The sequence below is a fragment of the Alligator mississippiensis genome, chromosome 5, assembly GCF_030867095.1.
Source record: "Alligator mississippiensis isolate rAllMis1 chromosome 5, rAllMis1, whole genome shotgun sequence".
In the NCBI taxonomy this organism is placed as follows: domain Eukaryota; kingdom Metazoa; phylum Chordata; order Crocodylia; family Alligatoridae; genus Alligator; species Alligator mississippiensis.
This window is the reverse complement of record NC_081828.1, coordinates 13,400,196-13,421,616: the sequence shown is the minus strand read 5'-3', so window position 1 is coordinate 13,421,616 and position 21,421 is coordinate 13,400,196. Positions and strand designations below refer to the sequence as shown.

Here is a 21,421-nt window from a genome sequence, read left to right as displayed (position 1 = left end):
TGAAGGTGCACTCCATCCCATCTTCCAGGACATTGATGAAGACATTGAACAAAACTGTTCAGAGGACTGACCCTGGGACACACCACTTGATACCAGCTGCCAAAGAGATGGTAGTAATCAACTCCCTCAGCACCCTTGGGTACACCACGCCTGGCCCCATGCACTGCTGTATTGCCCTTGCAGCAGTCAGGGTGATTTAAGTCCACCTTGAGAACCAGGCCTGTGATCAGGAAACTTCCACTAGCTGTTTGAAGAAAGCCTCAAATTAAATTAAAGTTAACTCAGATATGCCTACAGGCCATAGAAATATTGACAATAGAGCAGCACTAGCATTGCATGTCTGCATTTGTTCAGTATGGACTCGGAAGAAAGCATGCCACCTACTGAATCACCAGCACAACTTCCTGCAGCACCCTAGATTGTTTGGCACCACCCCATCAGCTAATAGTCAGGATTGTTCTTCTTCATTTTTGAGATTTGCAAAGATAACAGTTTAAGCGGGCATAGTTGCCAACAATAACTTTAAGCATTCTTCATACACCAGCACAGTCTCTTGAGGCATAGCTTGTTTGGGCATTACTTTTGTTTCTGTGGCACAGCACGACATTCCTTCCTAAACTGCTCTTCCTGACTGTTTATACATCATGCAAAGTTAGTTAGGCACCATGCCACCAAGGTTATGGAACTGAGTTGCTATCTCCCCTCAACTGCCTGGTTTGTAATGCCTGCTACCACCATCAGGGGCTTCTCCTAGTAGAGGCTTTTTCATTCATTTGATTCAAGGAAGCATGATTCTCATCTTGGTTATAACTGGTATAACAAAGGTCAGGATTTAGCGCTATGAAAAACAGTGGTGAATTCTAGACTCCAGTAAAGGGAGGAACACCAAGTGAGGAATTGTTCCTCCCTTCCTAATCCTGGAAGTGCCATAAGCCAGGTCCCCAAGTGGGTAGGTTACAAACTGCAGGGAAGGTGCTTTGAGTGGATGTGATATCTTTTATTAGACCAACTGAGTAGTTGGAAAAAAGTTCTTAGCAAGCTCTCAGGCACAGTCACCCTTCTTCAGGCATAGGGAGTCTCTGCTGGTCTGTGTTACAGAATGCCATTGTATCCAGCCGGTAAAAATCAGAGACTATCAACCTCTCTCATACCAAAGAAATAGCTCTATAATGTAGATGAAAGTCTGCAGCATTATTAATAAGGTCAATACAAACTACATCAAACCCGTTAGGTCAAGATGAATAACAACCAGGATGTGCTACACAAGACCATACAGAGAATTTGCAGATGGACAAGCAATCTCAATTAAATTGTCCTCCCCCTCCCATTCTCCTCTGAATTACAACTCTAAACCCCCTTAATTATCCAAACTCAATTATACTCGCAGTATGTGAAGCTTCCTGTTCAGACAGATTTTTCTTTCCTCATTTGGAGTGTTTGACTTGCATTAAAGGTCCCTTGGTGTCTGTAGTAGGGAGAATGTCCTGAAGATGGGGCAGGACTGCGAGATACTCAAAAGTTTTCTTTATTTCCTCCATTCCAGGCCTGACACGATCAGGCATTAAGTCTCTCAATTTCTAGCCAGATGGAATTGCAGCATGTCTAATATAACTCTCTTCTCTATCTTAAACTAAACATTTGTTTTGCTAGTCACAACCATCTCTAATACCCTTTCGTGCTATTTTTCAGTCCTAAAGATTTCCATCTGTACTTTCCAAACTGACTCTCTAAGCAGTATTTTTGTTTGAATTGTTCCTGGGAACAAAAACACGGTGCTAATCGAATTCCTACCAAAGAGAACATTAGTGGCAAGGCAGACAGTAAGATAAGACAATAGAAGGAAGCAGTTAAAAGATTCCTTTTCATTTCAGTGCTGTGGCTTCATTGTGCAGGCTGAACTCGCACATTTTCATTCAAAGGGGACACAGTTCCAGGATTGCAATGAAGCTCATAAATAATTCAAGCTGCTGTTTGTTTTAGTTTCTGCTGCTGAAGAGGCCAATCTCCAGGTGTTTCTCACCATGTTTTGCTCGTATTCTCTACGGCAACCCAAGCCAATGGAAGTTGGAAAGTGCCATTTGCGTTCACACTGAAGTGTTTCATTCCCCTCCCTTGCCTCCCCTCCCCAACATCCCTGCCCCAGAAACTACATGTGCTCATACAGCCTCTTTAGACAACAGTGCCAAACTGGCAGCTACTGGGAGCTCTAGAGCAGGAGGTGCCTCCCTGCTGAGGTTAACAAGTAGTATTATTGCAGTGTCTAGAGACCAAACTGAAATCACTACATGGGGCACTGTACAGATCATGCCTAGTTAGCCAGATAAGGCTGAGAGGAAGGTTCCTACTCTGGCATCTTTCTTCATAATACTGGACTAGATTGACCAAAATAGATTTTAATCAACTCGTGCAACTCCCTGTGTAGACAGGCTTTTCTTTTCAAGTGGCTCATTTGGTGCAGTCTAAACAGATTCCAACTTCAGCTAAACTGAAAGGAGTTTAATTTAAACATAAAGGTGTCTACAGTAATTTAACTTCTCACAATAGTGCAATTCTATCATGTAGATGACCTCCTGAGGGCAAAGAGCTGTGGCACAGAAAAATGTAGGGACAGGAATAAGTGGCAGAGCCAGACATTGATCCCACATCTGTGAATCCAGTGCAGTGCACTGAACATAACGTTATCTTTCCTCTCGACCTACGCACTTGTTGTTTGTGCTACAGCTGCCTTCAGATACTCAACACAAACTGCATCATGATCAGAGCTAGCTGTAAAAGAAATCGAGAGATCTCCTCCTTTGGCTGGAGCAGGGTAGCAGGTTCGCACTCTTCCTGTTTAAGAGGAAGCCTCCATTTCCAACACCTTCCACAAACACACATCTGTTCTGCACTAGAGCTGGCCAGAAAACAAGAATTCCATTTTGAAAAGAAATTTCAGGAGTTTGGCATTTGGTTTTGTTCCATGTCGGGCTGAAATGGGGACATTCCATTTTTTTTTTTTTATTTTATTTTTTTTACAAAGAGTCAGAAAGGGATGGACAGATAGATACCCTGTCCTCAGAACAGGAGCTGCATTTCCTGCAAGGGTAGGTTATCAGCTGTCCTGGCAGACCTTCTCTCTCTGCCAATCTCTTGCCTAAGGATTCCACCTTGGATCCATAAAATCTCCCTAAAGAGCATCCCATTAGAACAGGGGTGAGCAAAATATGGCCCGGGGGCCAGATCCGGCCTACCAGGCCATTCTATCCAGCCCACGGGGCCCCTAAAAAAAATTATAAAATTGATATTTATTAGCTCCTAGCTGCCTGTCAAAGATGACAGGAGCCAGGGGCAGTAGGACCCAGAGGAAAATAGTGGCAGGACCCAGCAGCAAGGTCTACCCAGCCCTGGCCCCCCAAACAGAAACCCCCAGCCTAGCAGAGGCTTCTGGCTTGGGACCATGGGGGTGTTCCTGCTTCTCTGCACTGGAAAGGGAAATGCAGCCCACAACAGTTTGCCCAAACTCAGTAAGTGGCCCTTCACCTGAAATAATTGCCTGCCCCTGCATTAGAACATGGATACAATTGTGTGAAGAGCTTTTGCTTTGATACATCCCCATTTTCCAACAACAGCAAAACACGCTTTCTTGAAAAAGTCCACACTTGGCTATTCTGGCCATTAGTTATTCCGCTCATGGCCCACCTGAGCACCTCATACCTAGGATGCAAGGTGCAGGAAGATGAATGAAGTCACACTTTAGGGGTCTTGAAGACAAAGACTGCAACAATGGGGATGAGAGTCATTTTGTTATGGCCCAGTATCTGCTTGGACAGGTTTCTAGGTTTGTTATTACAGAATGGAATGGGTTATACAGTATTATCTACCTCTCGCTCATGCTTTGATCAACAGAAAAATAGTCAATGTTGATATCTGCTTTGCCATCATTAGGTTTCAGTGCTATCATGCCATTCTCTTGAATTAGACTTATCACAACTAGGATATAGAAAATGTCATTTATTACCAGTGTGCTCATTTCACAATTTGGAGATTAGTCTTGTAGTTAAAAAATACTAAAACTTTTCTTTTCCCCCCCATTTCCAGGACCATTTCATTATTTTACATTGAACAGGTTTGGGTAAAATGCAGAAGCAAGCCAGAGAGCAGGAGCTGCCTAACCACCAGGCCACCCGAACAAGCTGCTCCTTTTACCTTCTTTTACTCTAACATGAAAAATCTTGATCTTCTTCCTGTACCATAGCCCAGGAGGCAGGAGAGAGCTCCACCTCCACACACCAGCGCTAGCAGAGGGTGGGAGGTGGATAGGGCACTCTTCTGAGCAGTGTAAAGAAGCTGGGAAGGAATTGAACCCAGGCCTCCATCACCATAGTCATGTCATCTAGCCATAAGGATATTGTATCAAAAGGTAAGTGTATAGCTCTGTTGGTGTTGGTTGGTATCCATGCTTTGAGCCTCCTTACTAGGTCAGGCCCCTCTGGAGATGGAGACAAGGGACTACATCCTTTCTAGCCTGGATCGGGGTGAGGTGAGGGATAGTTACCAAGTTGTTCAAACTGTAGCGGTTCTGGACCTGCACAGAAGCAGAATTTTAGGTTCTTGAGTCACATTAAGTCAAACAGGGAGATGCAGCCAGCAATAGGCAGCTGATCAGAGGTTTATGGGCTATCATTTTGGATTCAGGAACCTAAGTCGTTCATCGGATCTAGCCCCGAAAGCAGGATCTCACAATCCTCAGCTAAATTTACTATTGCTAAGATGCAGTTTTGTACACTATATGTAAGCAATAAGTATAAGGGTGGAATGATTACTTCACCATGCACTAATTTAATCCTCTCTCTAGTGCAGAGGGTGGCAGCTGTGCTGGGGATAGGAAACGTTTTGGCTAAGGCTCCAGGACAAACCCTCACTTCTACCAAGAACATGGTCAGAGCCAAGCATGTAGATGGAGATCTATGAATAACTAGACTCCAAGTATTATATAAAGGCAGCTGAGAATCATTATCCCGTTCATGCAAATGAGGAAATTGAGAAAGACAGAGGTTAAGTGACTTACCTAAATCAAGCAGTCAGTCAGTGACAAAGCTATGAGCAGGACCCTTTTCCTTTAACTCAAAAACTCTAGCCAGTGAACTATCCTTTAACTTTAATTCATAACATACAGGACCTCGGTCCTTAAGGTCCTAGCAGAAAGACTTGTATCAGCTAAACAGAGCTCAATTTCTCTCTCACAAAGCTAAAGGACAGAGCTGTCCTTGCTATTATTGGAACCAGGTGGTCCAAGAAACTGTGCTCTTACAGACATCAAACTTAGACCTTTCAGCCCCTCTCCAGCTCAGGAGTGCTAAAATTTGACTTGTGAACCAGGAAAGAACCTTGGCTGGTCACAGGTGAAAGACATTTGCTAACAAAGTCATCCAGGTGTCCCCTTAAAATAATAATTAGCAACCCTTCCAGCTGCTTAAGTCAAAGGTAAATTGGAGGCAGTCATCCTTTCCTTGCTGCCCACTTCTGAGAAGTTAAAGGGACCCAGCCCAACCCAGCCCATGCTTATAAGAACAAAAAACACTCAGAAGGGACATTGTGTCATGTAACAGGTTTGCCTCCTATCTGTGCTCACTGTTGTATATAAACTTAATGCCTGTGTTGTTTGTGCCTGATCAACCAGTGGAGACTATATATCTTGTGCAAACCTAGTTTTAGAGAACTGGCAGGATCAGGATGGAGAAGGAAAGGTTAGTTTAGGGCTTGACAACCTTCACAGGGCCATTAAGCGGACTGTATCCTGCCATAAATATTCGCACAAAACTTCTGACCTCAGTAGTGGTTTTCAGTGCAAAATGATGACAGGATGTGGTCTGAGAGCTCTCTCTTATATTAGGGTTTTTCACTGAGATCAATGGACATGGGTCCTAGTTTAATTGCCTGAGCTTGAGTCCCAGCTATGAAGAGACCCATTGTTTTCCTGTGGCCTGCAGTAGGGTATATATATGTTTGCCAGAATTGTGTTCAGGGAAAAAAGCAAGATGTATTTTGATTGTTGAAGCATACCAAAAACATCTGATAATTAAGGGAGAATCTTTCTTTCGCATATCCCAGAATATCTTCCATCAGTTCTCCACTATTTACCACTATTACTATTTAACACTGTTATCCTCTCCACTATTTACCAGCTACATTCATTCCCCTCTCCAGCCCCCTTCCCCCACAATCTGTCTCTCACCCACCGACTCCTCAATTTACATCTTCACTGACTGCCTTTCTTGCAGGCAGCCCAGCTTCTGGCTTCTTTACTATTCATTCCCTCCAGGAAGAGCACACACCAACTGCAGATGCTTCCTCAGCCTGACGAAGGGTATTTATGGTCAAAAGCTTGCAAAGATTTTTTCTAACTATTTGAGTTGGTCTAATAAAAAGGTATCAGATTTACCCAAAGAACCTTGTCTTCTATCAGTTCTGACATGTGTGTGTGTTGGGGGGGGGGGGGGGGGGGGGGGGGGGGGGGAGAATGTAAAAAAATATTAATGCACCCAAACTTTACATCAAATTTTAGGTCAGTTTTTCCCTTTGCCTTGCAAAGCTAGGTCATCTCTATTTTAGTGTTTACAAACCACATTTTCTCAGGAAGATCTCTGTGTTTGTCCCTTTATATAGGGGCTTTGCCTAGATGTTCTCTCTCTGGGGGAGCTCATTACAGTATTAATACCCATGTGTAGAATTCAGGCATTTATCTTTAAGCAGTGAGGGTTGAAGTTGTTGCCTGTAGTCTCATTCTTTAGAGAGACTGAATTTTGGCTGAGGTTTTAATCTGGTGATCCTGAAAATACTTTTCAAATAACCCTAGATTAAAAAAAAAAAAAAATTCTGCTAGTGAAATCAGCATCTCAGAGGTTAAAAACTGCACTTTCTAAAAAGGAAGTAGGTTTGTTTTGTGCCTTTTTTTCTGGAAATTGTTAAAACAATAAAAACAAGGAACAGTAGAGCACACTTAGTAAAGGAACAAATTTCCTGCTTGCAATGGCTCTGATAAATTTCAATCACAGATGACAGGGGAAAGGGAAAAAAAAAAAACCCTCTTCCTGGAAAGCCAGACAGGATAGAATTGATTTGAGACATCTTCATCCCCAGAACAGCTGGTATTGGCTAATCATCAAAAACCAGAGCCTCAAACCTACAGGAAACGGAGAAGAGGGAGAAAGTCTGAATCAAACTTTTAGGTTCCAAATGTGTAAAAGAAAAAAAAAAAAAGCATGCACACACACACGCACGCACACACACGCACGCACACCCCCCCCCCCTTCCTGCCGACAGACAGATGCCAAAGGAAGTGCCAGTGCCCTGACTAATAAAAAGAACTTGAAAATCTATAGCCTCTTGTGCCAGGCGCAGCCAGCAGCCAGCACCCGATTAACTGTGGGTGGCTGCCTGACGGGGCTGCTGCCGGATGGACTGGACAGCTCAGCATGAATCACAGGGGCAAAGGATTCCTTCAGTCCTAGTGGAATTGGTACAATATGCGAGGCTTGCCTGACTGGTATTTTTTATATCCCCTTTCAGAGAGTGGCAGCTTCCTTCCTGATGTGTTCTGTGGGCAGACAGCAGGCAGATGACTATTCATTGGGTGCACTGTGCGTATGGGAGGGACAGAACGAACATTGTGTTACCCAGAGGGGTGATAGACTGAAAACCCCCAGAGACCGAATTGGTCGGGCTGCTCACACAGCAGCTAGCAGCTGCAAAATCTTCTCCCTGCAGCCCTGCTGGTGGGACTGATGCATCCCCATCCCATGGCCTCTTCATGACAGTACTAGCAAGCCACGAAACAAGCTTGTAGCCAGGTCAGCATCTCCCTGGAGCATGTAACTTCTGCATCATCCTTGTGGCAAACCCAGATGCAGGGGCTATTTCATGGCAGGGCAGAGCCCAAGACAGGGCAGGACAGTCAGAGCCTAAGACAGGTCCCTAGCTTAGGGTGGAAAGGGGCCTCTGCATGGAGAGGGGAAATGCTTGCATTAGCTCCGGGATTCATCTGGCCTTCTCAGTATAAATTCACGGCTGCAAGGACAACCATTCAGACACTGGCCTCTCCGGAGTCTCTTCATGTGCTCTGGATGAGCTGCTCTGAACCTGACGGGCAGACTCACCATCTTCTCCAGTTACTGTGAACGCCAGCCTTTGGCTACTCCAAATAGAAGAGGACCGGTGTTGGGAGAGCCGAAGCCAAAACAGGCGCTCAGACCTGAACTCGGTGGAACAGCGCTGAACATCTTATTGTCCTTGAAGGAGAGTCTTAACAGATCCCTCTTAGCTTGGTGCCTTAGCAAATGGGGGAGGGAACACATATTTATGCTTCTCACACCCTTTCAAGTCTAAAATGCTTTAGAAAGGGGGTATCAAACATACTGCCTGCAGGCTGGATCCAGCCATCAAGAGATGGTGAAAAGCCCTGCAGGCCAGATGATCTATGACTACCAGCAGCCAGGCAGCTAATGCTGCCACCACTCAAGACCTGGAGCTCCCGGTGCTAGAGCCATAGCATTAGTGAGGCCAACACCCAGAGGATAAAAATATAGCATTTTTGGTGCTGCTGGGAACTAAATCCTGTGGAGCCCATCCCCACCCCCCTGGAGCTGGCAGGGCTGACACTGCAGCTCAGGCAACTACAGATCTGGGGCTCGAGTGGCAGGCAGCAGTGCTTTAGCTCCTTGGATGCTGATGTAGAGAGTCACCGCAACAAGTCCTGTGGAGCAGATCTGGAGGTGGGTTATCTGGCTCCTGAGAGGCCCTGTGGTTCAGATCCAGCCTGCCAACTCATTTGACAATACTATTTTAGACAGAAGCAGACTGAAAGGGTAGCCAAGGGAACTTGGCTATAATGAAATGCAGCCCGACCCAAAGTGACTGAAACAGCGGGCATCTTTCCACTGACTCCAGATAGGCACTAGATCAGACCCCTGTGCAGCAGGCAGTCTGTTCCAAACACCAGGAGCTATAGCAAAGCATAGGGCTGCCAGGGGCAGGAATGCAAGCTGCAGGGGTGTCCCAGGGATGCGTGAGGTCTTGAGCTCTGCCAGAGACAGGAGCCTGAGAGACAGGCAGGCAGAAGCCAGGAAAGCTGAAGTCTAAGCTATAGTGAAGAGCCTGAGGGGCATGCTGAGCCTTGAGGCATGACAGGGGCTTTGGCATGAGAAGCAAATAGCTGAGACCAAGGGGGCCAATACTCTGACCTTGAGAGGGTCCAGAAAGGTGGGCCAAGGCCAGGAGGGCCAAACCTGCTGCCTAAGAAGAGCAAGAACAAGGGCCCAGAGCAAAAGACAGGGTCCAAGGGGAAGAAAAGGGGCAAAGTCAAGAGGGCTGAAGCTCCCAACAAAGGTTTGGAAGCTTAAGTGGGACAAGCCTTGCATTAGGGATGAGCTGCCCCACTTCAGTGATAACTGGTAACATCTGTGAGGCATAGACATGGCTGGACCGGTGGAGAAGGCCATGGATCTAGTCCTTAGGGCTGGCAGGGCCTGAGAAAATGGACACTGAGGGCAAAGAGAAAAAGAAGACCCTGTAGACTCACCAACTCCAGGAAAGATCATCTTAGAAATATTATGTGGAAAATTTTTTTTGCAAAACATGAATATACCCAAAATGTGAGTCTCTCAGTTTTTCCAAGAAAAAAACTGACAAAACAAAAGGACTTTTCTGTTCTCCTGAAGTCTCTCTTCCTTTTTGCCATCACAGACATGGAGCTTCTCATGTGTACTCTACTCCTCCTACCCCTCCACTTGCCCCAATTAGCTTTTCCTCTTTTATCCACTCCCTTCCTTTTCTCTTTTGACTTCCTTCAATTCTCTCTCTGCATACAAGCATGTGCCATCTTAAAAGTAAAACCCGCCTTGCCCCCATTTGCTTCTTTAGCTATTGCCCCATCTCTGCTTCCTTTCATCTGCAAGTTAACCAAATGCTCTGTCTGAAGTTCCTCTCTTCAGTTTCCACTAGCTTCCCCGCTAAGCCTTTATTCCCATATCTCTTCTTGATTGTTATATACAAGACCACTATACTACCTGTCTGGCCATCACCTTGGACTCTTTTACAGACCCAAAATGTGGGGAACTGAGTCTTGCAAAAATCTTTCCATGTACCATTTCTAATAGGATGATTCCTGCTATCCATCCATTCAGCTTAAATAAATTGTATGCTGCTCCACATCTTCTTCCATCTTTTTACTGCAACATCTCTCCCTCTCACTTTTGAGAAATGCAAACTTGCTCATATCCATTCAAAGACCTGCTGCTAACATCATTTAGCTAGTCCAGGATTTTGGCAATGTCATCCTTTTCCTTGTATCCTGTCACTGCCTCCTGCTTCTCTTCTGCATCAAATGTAAGCTACTTGTCTTCATTTTCAAGGCCCTTTTTTGGCCTATCCGCACCTTTGCTACTGAGATGCTGTCTCCCACCTCTGATCCCCAATTTACCAGTCACATGTTGGGCTTGAAGAGGCTCTGCTTACTCAGTGGGAGCACTGTTAGGAGTTTATATACTGAATTATAAAAACAGCCTTTCCAACATTTAACGGCAGTATACAAGCCAAACACCACATATAGCATCAGCAACATAAGGTCACAGAAAAATAGGCTAGAAAGGGAGTCAAGACCTCATCTAATTCAACCCCCAGCTCCAGGCAGGATAGTTTCTGCCTAAAGCATCCCAACCAATATTTCACTAATCTGCACTTGAAAATTTCCAGTGATGGCAATTCCACAGAGAAAAGATAAAGGACCTTGGCTTGTTATCCAGAGCTAATCCATCCAAAGCTAATTCAAAATAAATTATTTTGCTCCCACTTTAAAAATGATGAAGGGCAAATTCTGTCCTCAGATACATGAGTATAGAACCGACGGGCAAAACTTTGTCTCGAAGGAGAGAGGAGACAGAAGTAAGGAACGCAAAGACGGTATTTCCACCAGCTAGCATCCCACCAGAAAAAACATACTGTACAGTATTGGGAAAGGGTCAGGTCCTTACCTGAAGTCATTTATACATATAAATAGCTAGCACCTTTAGAAATCAGGCACTGGGCAGAATACTACAGTCACTGTGGCATTGTGAGGCTGGCAGGAAAAACAATCTGTACTTTTTTCCTTTCGCTCCCCGGTGCAACTCCCTCCAACTTAGTCTGCTCTCTGTACTTGCATGCATCATGGCAACTGAGTCCAACAGCAGAAGTGGCGTAATACACTGTTTGGGAGGTCTGAAAGAGCAAGCTCCGATTATGGAATCCCACACTCGGTTGTGATCCTCCCCCACTGCTGTCTAATAAATTGTGAATGCTGATAAACTTCCTGGTCTGGTCCATCCAACTCTGATAAACTGTGGCTCCTGAATCAATTGATTGTGGGTCAGCTGTGGGCAGAAGCAAGTACTTGGGGAATTGCTCATTGCTAGCAGAAAGATGGTTTGCAAATGAGCTGGTGCATTCCCAAAGAAACTTGTCTCTAGCAGCTACAAAGTTTTAATTGTTTCATTGTACCATTTCAACAGGTGCTTCATTTCCAATAACTGGTTTTGGCTTTGGTGACATGAGATTGTACCACATCCTTTCAGGGAGGTTACATTTCATTCTTTCTGCCCAGATCCTTAATATTAGTTGATCCCAGTCCCATCAGCTACTAGACAACAAGAACAAATTGAAAAGATAGACTCTTATTTAGCAAACCAAACCAATAAAAATAAAAACTTCCCTCTTTTTGGCCACAGCGACTTCTGCCTCTGAGAATTCATCGTTTCAGACCTCTCTCAATAGATATGTGCTAGACTAGTATAAGCACACTGTATAAACAGTCCTTATCCTGTGTCTGTGGTTTTCACAGAATAATACTCATATCCTCAAAAGTATCACTTAACTTTATCTCCACATCCTAAAATGATTCAGCCTTTGAAAAGGAGTTTTGGTCTGAGTTCATCTGATATTTCAAAACTGCAGACAAGAGACTGGAGCAGAGTATTGGCATCTGCAGCAAAACCACAGCATGGTAGCTCCATAAACTACTCCTCTGGCTTCTAAGACCTGGTGCTTCCGCGGACCACCACTTCAAACCTTGATATTGCTGACTGGCTTAACAATTTGTTCCTGATATCATGTGACAAGTTTCTGAAGCTCAGATGTGTAGTGGTATTTGCTGCTAGTATGAAAAGCAAAAAAAAAGAGTTGCACATGAGGTTCTAATTGTCTGAAAAACAGAAACATCTGTTGGAGTCATGAGCAGTTGATTAGTAGAGTTCATTTCCAGGGTAAGGCTTTCAGTGGATCAGCTCATCTATCTGAGCGTGGTGTATGTCACTGCAGTCACTGGGAGTATTTGAAAGAGTTAAACTGAACAGGCAGGAGAGACATAAACAATTTGTTGGGCTGCTGGCACTCCTAAAAACTTGCTACAGTGCTGTAGTCTCCAAAAGTTTATTCCCGCCGTATAACTCCATCATGTGAAAGCAATAGCCATTTTAAAAACTTTCTTTCATCCATAGCTAAACATCTGCCAGGCTTTCAGCTATAAAGCTGTGTTAGTTTTGAAGCCTCTGACTAGACAGTAAGTTTTCTCCATAGATAAAAACTCAACTTCTAAACTCTCAGGTTGAGAACATAGCTTACTTACAAAATGTTCAAAGCAAATGAAATGGCTCAGAAAGTCAAGAGAACAGACAAAAAAGCTTCTTGTTTTTAAGAACCTCCTTGGATTTTAACCCAAAGCTTTTCCAGCTCACAAAGCCAACACAAAGATTAGCACCTTGGAGCCTTTTGTAAAAAGCAGTGGCTATTCAGAAAAAAAGCTAATTTACACATGTCTGGCATGATTATTTAATACAAGGTTTATTAGAGATCATAACCTCAACTAGCTTTGATTGCTACTGACATAGTCAGACCCACACTGTCTCCCCTCGTTTCCTCATCCTCCCTTGTCTGAATGTCCATATCCATCAATTGTCTCACAAGTTTTTGGGTTAAGAGGCCATCTTGTGGGACTATCTTTTGATAGTGCTTCACCTGATAGGGACTGAAGCCACAATTGGGGCACAAATGCAATACTGGAACCTTGAGCAGGTTTCCTATGTGATTTTACTAGCTAGGGAGTTTGCAATTAATATAAACATTACAAAGCTTTTTGTAGGCATTTCCATGCTTAAAATTTTAGTTAGCTATGGACTACACTGCTAACCAGGTTTTATCCTTTAAATATACAGGGATCAAAAGTATGTGTACCTTATGATAGCAGATGTTCACGAAGGGCTAGCACGTTACATCCTAGGTGCACGGGAAATCAGCACTTGATGAGGGATGCTTGCCATATCCTCATTATCCACTCCAATAAGACTCTGCTGACATTCTCATCTGAAAGGAGGCAAGCAAGTGCTACCAGATCACTCACATCTTCCCCCAGAGAATAAACACTAGCTCACTCTAGGACTTGGAAATAAAGCATTCCTCTTTCACCCCACAGGAGTCCCTCCTGTTTTCCTGAATTCCACATGTGACTCCCTCTTTTGCATATCCCCCAGGGTTAAAGTTGTGCTTGCTCAGCTGCTTTTACTAGCTGGTACAAACAAGTAGACAAAATCATCCACAGCAACACTAGCCTCCTGCTGTTGCTCCATGTGGAAGAGGTTGCGAGCTGTCTCTGGAAGAAGAGTGCTGATAGTGAATAATTAGATTTTCCCACTATCGGAGATCTGATCACTCTCCCAGTGTTTGGACACTCACCACGCTGTCCTCTTGGGTCTCAATTTACTGGGCCTACTTTGCAGATTCGACTTTCACAGCCCCCTCCAGTACAGCTTGGATCCCAGACCTTGGGCTGACCCTTCAAGGTCCCTGTACCTAAAATCTAACTTCTCCTATAACTGCACCTGCAGACATCCTCCTCAACCCTTCAGGGACACGAGTGACACACACATTTCTGAAGCATATCCAAAACCTATGATAGATTTTTACTGAATAGCACAAGAAAAGCAGAACTCTAGACTAAAATAAGCAGTTCAAAAATCATTTTAAAAAAATCACTTCCCACTCTTTCTATTTTTTGTTATCATGAAGTCAATTTGCAGCTGAAGTTGGGTGCTGGCATGAGATAGTCATGGGCTAGGCACAGAAGTTACATGTAAACTGGTTTAAGTCATCAGAAACTGGTTTAAACCTGTAACAGAACAGAATTTCAGTGCACATAAACCACTTTCAAAATGGCTGAAGCTGGTTTAAGATGAACCTGGTTATATGTAGTATCAGACTTAACTGATTTGGATCAAACCAGTTGATGAAACTTCTGTCCCACACCACGAGTTTAAACCTTCCTGTCTCACCTTCACCCCAGCATCCCAGATTATAGGTTGTAGTTTGGGGAGGAGATTAGCAGCACTATGAATGACAATCTCCCACCAGGTAGAGCCACCTGTCCTCAATATACCAGCTACACTTACCAGATTTAAAAAGTTCAACATATCAAACATGGGCTTGGAACAAATGCATTTTCCACATATCAGGGACAAAACATGAAGCAGATTTCTGAGAGATACCATTTTATTTTCAGTGTACTCTGAGGGCAAGGATTAGGATAACCTGCTGTTCTCAGTTCATGATTTGGGATAAAGACAGGCCTGTGCCAAGTGTCTTCATTTGCTCATCAGAGTGACTACAAATGACTGTGAATACTATCAAAGATGTTTTATAAGAGGTGATGCTAATTATAAAGTATTTGCCTCATAAACTATATCAGTGCCCTCAAGACCAGCCATCCTGTTTCAATCTTTGGCAAAATTTCCAAACCTTTTATATATCTTTTAACCTTATACCTTTATACCTTTTAACCTTTTATATACTAACCGAACTGAAAGTAGAGAGCACAGGGAGCACATTTCATATTCATTGTGAAAACAGAGGTCTTTCCTTGCCAATGAACTCTTAACCCAAAGACTTTCAAAAGTTTCTGATCATTTTTAAGTGCCTCACTTTTTAGTGGCAGCCTAGATTTTTTATTTTTTTTTTTTAAGCAGGTGCTCTACACTTAATCTGGATCCTGAAGGGTGCTGAGCTCATTGCTCCACATCTACCACTACATGGTAATGCAAAAGGGGCTAGCATGGCTGGGAACCAGCCTGTGAAGAGGGAAATGACACCTGGTTAAGCTTTAACTTAAAGGGCCTAATTGTGCAATTAAGTGCTTGGCTAGAGCAAGGACAGAGTACTCTGGTTTTGGATCAAGCCCTTTGTACAAATCAAACCCTTTAAGTGCAGTTAAACCTGGCTAACCCAAAAGTGAGGTGCTAATCATCACTAGTCTCTTTTGCAAATCTTGGCCTTAATAATTCTTCCTTTCTGCTAATATGCTTTGGAAAGTAGCTGTCTTCAGGGATAGACAGGATGTTTCAAGCATTCAAAAAGAAAAGGGGCCGTGACCCAATGAAAAAAGACATGACAATGTGTGCAAAAATATCAATGTAGATTGTCTGTGGCTTAAAAAATTACATCAACTAATATTTCCCTCTTCTGAATTGGATCCCGGAGCACGTTATTCAAAAGGTCAAGAACTGCAGTTCACCCTTACCATGTCCTGCAAACAGCAGGGAATAATCCATGCTGCAGCTTCTCTCTCTCTCTCTCAAACCGCAGGCCCTCCTCCAGACCCCACCAGAGAAAGTTTTGACACACCATTTCGGGCAGCTCAGTTCCACTGGTCTCAAATTGGCATTACGTTCCTTGACATTATTTTTATGTAAGAAGGATTATTTGTTAACTTAATGAACAAAAAACCAATAAACAAACAAACAAATCCTGTATGCTCGGAGCTAATAGACGAATGGAATAAATATCTCAAGGCAGACGAGTCCAGAGAGAGTAAGAATATGTCTCTAATAAAAATAAATACATCTGTCCTTTAAAGTCTGTGAACCACATGTCAGTCCTGGCTGGGTGTGAATGAGTGAAGTCAATATTTGGGGACCAAGATTTCTTAAAGGTTTTGAGTTATTATTAAAATGCAATCATATCTTGTAGTCACATGAGCTCTTTTTGGGTTAGGAGGCATGTACCTGTATGTGCTTTTGGAGCTAAAGCACCTGATACTGGAAGCTATCCCCCATGGGCGTGGGCGATACTTGACCTACGTAGAGTCCTTCAGGGATCCCTGCCAATTTACAGCTGTATATTCAAACTACATATTCTTCCACAGCCTGCCTGGTTTTCCGAATCTAAAAAGGGTCTGTGTTTAATTAAACTTCCCTGCCTCCTAATGGTAATAATCAGGCCCGAGTTAAAAGCTCTGCAGTTCTCAGATCAAAGGTGCTACAGGAGGGTAAAATGCCTGTAAACTGGAACCACTTGCAAGGTTCAGGCACTATGCTTTTTGTTGGGCTCTTTATTATTCATCGACTGCTTAATCATGAGAGTAAAGGATAACCACAGCCGTAGTTGTAAATTGACTGGCTTTAAAAAGTGACAGTGAAATCCAGAAATACTGCTTTCCTTGTGAGTAAATGCCTGATTTCAGAGAGCTGTATACTCTGCAGAGTTCTGCAGCTGGAGGCAAGGGAGTGGAGGAACCGCCTTTTTAGGCATAAGGATCAACAACACAGTGCAACTACTACTGGCAAGAAAGCTGACTGTGGGCACTGGAAGTGCCTCTGCATCCTTATAAGGAGAAAGACAGGTATTTCCCCGAGCCCATATTTGGTTGTGCGTTAAGGCAGACTACAAGGTAAACGCCCGCCTACTGAAAGAATGCAAGCAGGGTCATATTCCTGCATTTCCCAAGAGGAGCATGTTTTATAAACACAAGTTCAGAGGTATTTTGCCCTCCTCTAGCACCTTTACTCTGAGAACTGCAGAGCTTTCAAATTGGGCTTAATATCACCATTAGGAGGCGGGGAAGTTTAATTAAGCACAGGTCATTTTCATATTTGGAAAATGCAGACAGGCTGTGGCAGCACATGTAGTTTTAACATAACCTTTTAAGGCAATCGAGCCAAAATGTTCAGGCAGGTACTTTAACTGACATTGAGCCAAATTTCCAACGGCCATAAGAAACCACAGTCCCCTTAACTTTACCAGGATTTGAAGCACAAACAGCAGGGCAGAAAAGCATGCCACTTACACACCCAGGATGAAGGATTGACAGGATGCAATATTTGTTCATCCCAATTGTTCACAAATTAGAGCTAGTTGGGGTAAAAAGTATAGTATTTTGTGAAAAATGTTGGTTTGTTCAGATTCATCAATGACACATCTTGGAGCTAATGTTAATCTTTTCAAAATATATTACTTCCTTTTTACTGGGGTAAGGAGCCGAACAGTCACTGTAGGATTGACCCTGATCGTTTTAATGTCAGTGGGAGTTTGCCATTAACTTCAATGGCACAAAATCCTGCCCCACTTTGATTTCGTGCTCCTGCATTTTCCCCAGGAAAAAAGCATGGTTGAAAGTAAGCATGGTAAATACGAATTAGGTTGATATAAGTTTAAAAAATAGTAATTCCGAAACTTTTATTTTCAAACCACAGATGTCAGCTCAAGTAAAAAGTGAGCATTAAAGAGTTTTGTTTTGGTCCACAAGCCTTCTTGCATGGAAATATTTTTGGAGCAGTTACATATATGTAGCATTAAAAGGACCTATTATTTATTCATCCAGAAAAACCTCTGGTTTCCCAGCTTTGAAAACAGGATGGCCATATTCAAACTCAAATAGCTACAGCACATTGTGAAGACATACTTTCCATCTTTTAATGCTAATACTTACTTTCTTCTTGCTCTAAGCTGCACTATAATGTTGTTAAACAGACCTGGGAAAATTCAACTCTGAGATGTGTAGGACTCCACTGGTTTGGAGTCTACTGCAGTTCAGTCCAAACTGGCATAGAAGCATAATAGAAGTGCTGGCTGGCTGCTCTGTGTATAAACACAAAGTGTCAGTCTTCAGGGCTTCTGCTGTGACCCCTTTTAGTAGGAGGAACACACACGCAAACATGGAAAATGACTGGAAAATGTGTGGGTCAGAAGCTTATTCCAAATACCCAATAGCCTTGCTGTGCAAGAGCTGAACTATCTTCTCAGGCATTGTAAAAACTGCTGACCGAGCAGGGACAATGCTTTTGCAGACCTAAAGCAGCAGTGGGACAAGACTTTTTTCATAAAGGGAATAAGATGTTTGGTGCTGGGTTTCATATTGTACATCTCCCCTTTAAAACACTCACCTGTCCAAAGCACTTCTGCTGCCAAGGATAGAGAAAAGCAAGCAAACTATTTCCCTACTGGGAAATGGCTGGCCTGGGCTGGGCTGCTCAGGTATACGAGGCATCAACCAACACCTGGAATACATTTTGCTCATTAGGCACGATTAGACAAATTCTTTGGGGTCTCTTTTTTTAAAAAGGTGTACCACATGCATTTGTTTATGCAGCTGTAGCGAGTGATGAAATCCATTTATGAGTTGAAGTCACAAAAATTCTAAGCAGGTCTTTGTTTAATCTCAGTAAGTCCTGACATTTCCCTAATAGTATAGTAATGACTATATTTGGACCAATGTTCTCAAGTCTGCGCACCTGGCTTTCTGCAGTGCTAAGCGTTTGCAGTTCCCATCAACTTCCATGGAAGTTGTAAGCACGCTCTCAGAATAACTCAGATTTAGGACTGTAAATGTGGACATAGGATTTGGGGGGGGGTTTATTTAAAACAAAAAATAACTCTTAGAGCTATTCTGACAAAGGTTTGGCCAGCCTTGCTCATGGTGAACAGTAATGTGCTCTTTGAGAAGTGGTCTCCATGAAATCAGTGGGACTGTTAGTGAAATGACCTATTGCTCTGCCCAATAAGTGTACAAGAATGGGGGGCTTTACTATCAGAAGCTTTTTGTATAGACCAGGGATGTCAAAGATATGGCCTGCAGGCCAAATCTGGCCTGTGGGGCTCCTAGAAGGACCAGGAATTTGTGGGTTAGGTGAGCAGGGCCAAGGCCTATTGGTGAAATCTCGTATATGGAACTGCATTGGGAATGCATTTTAGCAGTGATGGGGCAAGGAACAGCTGCACTAGCCCCACTGCTCTCTGATGCTTCTTGCCCCACTGCTGGAGGTGGCCTTCAAGGAGTTTCATAATCCAGATCCAGCCCAAAGGGAGTCAAACAGGTTTCTGGCACAGACCACTCTCTACACAGTATTGTCAGTCACAAGAATAAAATGATTAAGGGAAGTGGCAAGACTGAACTGCCTGTACCACTTTGCCACTGGATGGAACAATGAAGTAAACAGGAAGAAGTGATTAAATAAGAATCACTGCCATGATATTTATGTTTTATGTATATAGGTATGCTGACCTTACCAGTAGGCAGATTACATTTTACAAAGAGTTGGATTAGCTGTGGTAGTCTGAAGTCAGTCTACCTTACAAACAGAGAAAAAAAAGGATATCCAAGCATAGCAACATTTTCAGGCTTTAAAAATTAAAACCTCTTGCTATCTACCTCTCAATCCTCTCTTTGGCCTTTGTCATTTCATCTATCACTCAACCCCCAAAGTCCCAGGAAGAGTCTAAGGAAACAGGTGATGCATATGCACAGGGCATTTATCAGCCACATTATTGGAGGCATCGGGCAAAAAAAGCCGATTTCCAATATAGTCAATTTTGTATTGGTGCCAATCCAATATTGAACTGATGTATCGGTGCACCTCTAATAAATTGGAAAAATGGTCTAAAATAAATAGGATTACATTTTTAAAAGATGAGTACAGTATGTTACACTTTGGAAGGAATAATCAAATGCATAAGTACAAAATGAGAAATGATTGGCTAGATGGTTATACAGCAGAAGAGGGTATGAGAGTTATAGTGGATCACAAGCTAGATGAGTCCAGACTATAATATGCTAATAACATAACACAGTGCATTAAAAGAAGCATCGTGGTCAAATCAGGGGAATAGGCTTGCATTCAGTTCAGCACTGGTGAGGCTAGAGTACTGTATCCCATTTTGGGCCCAATTTAAGAAAGGACAAGTAAGAGAGAGTCCAGAGGAGAGCAATAAAAATGGCAAGAGGTTTAGAAGACATGATATATGAGGAAAGGCTAGAAAAAGTAGGAATACTTAGGGGTACAGAAAAGAAGTATGTAGGGAGGTTTGATAACAGTCTTCAGACAAAAAAGAGGGTATTGAAGATTTGTTCTCTATTGTCCACTTGGCATAGGACAAGAAATAATAGGATTAAATTGCAACCAAGGACATCTAGTTTAGATAGTAGAAAGAACTTTCTAACCCTGAGGTTGGTCAGGGACTGCAACAGGTTATGGAGAGAAGATGTAGAATCGCAATCATTGTCAGTTTTTAAGTACAGGTTAGACAAACAGTTGTCTGGATGGTTTGGACACAAATAATCCTGCCTTGAACAGGGGGTTGGGCCTTGAGAAATCATCTAAGCCCTTTCGTGGTACTAATATCTATAATCCAAACCAAAGACAGTATGCATAATATGTGTAATCTAACTGTAATATCTAACTGGCCAAACTGGGCTATATTCCTGTATCTCCCACCATTATGGTCTTCTTATTACTGTTCATAGAAGAAAATAATGTGCCCTGTCAAAGTTCCTCTGTGTTGAAAATTAAACCTAAATGATTCCCCAAAACGCAGCCTGGAAAGCAAAGAAGCTGAAAAGGCTGAATAGTAATAGAGGCTGTACATATAGTTCATAGATTCATAGGTTGTGAGGGGCTGGAAGGGACCTTGCAGATCATCAGGTCCAGTCCCCCTGCACTAGGTAGGAAAAGACAACTGGGGTCAAATAATCCCAGCGAGGTGACTGTCCAGTCTCCTTTGGAAGATTTCCAGGGTAGGTGACTGCACCACCACTGGAGGGAGTTTATTCCACAGTCCGGACACCCTGACTGTGAAGGAGTTTTTCCTGGAATTGAGCCTGAAGCAGCCTTCCAGGAGTTTGTATCCATAGGTCCTGGTCTTCCCCAGGGGTGCCCTGGTGAACAGCTGTTCACTGAGTTCTTGATGTACTCCTCTGATGTAGCGGTATGCCACTACCAAGTCCCCCCTCAGCCTTTTCTTCTGCAGGCTAGAGAGTCCCAGGTCCCTCAGCCTCTCCTTGGATGGCTTGTCTTGCAAGTCCCTGATCATATGAGTGGCTCTTCTCTGGACCCTTTCAAGTTTTTCCACGTCCTTGTTGAAGTGTGGTGCCCAGAACTGGATGCAGTACTCCATCTGCAGTCCCACCAATGCAGAGTACAGTGGGAGTATCACTTCCTTAGTTTTGCATGAGATGCAATGGTTAATGCAGGCCGCCGTGTTGTTTGACCTGCTGCCACAGCATCGCACTGCCAGCTCATGTTCCTGTGATGGTCGACCACTACTGCTAGGTCCCTTTCAGTTGCGGTGCAAGTCAAATCGTCACCACTGACCC

The 21,421-nt window shown here is 43.4% G+C and overlaps 1 protein-coding gene across 7 annotated transcripts in view; it reads right to left on the bottom strand.

Annotated features, from left to right (window-relative positions):
* Window positions 1-21,421, bottom strand: part of FGGY (FGGY carbohydrate kinase domain containing) — a 412,233-nt gene that overhangs the window by 370,213 nt on the left and 20,599 nt on the right. For 3 of the 7 annotated variants that reach the window (XM_059727889.1, XM_019479222.2, XM_059727888.1), the window contains exon 3: window positions 13,240-13,368. The exons of the other annotated variants lie outside the window; for them this stretch is intronic. The gene's annotated coding sequence lies outside the window, so the exon portion shown is untranslated. The remainder of the gene's footprint in view (window positions 1-13,239; window positions 13,369-21,421) is intronic. 7 annotated transcript variants of the gene reach the window in all.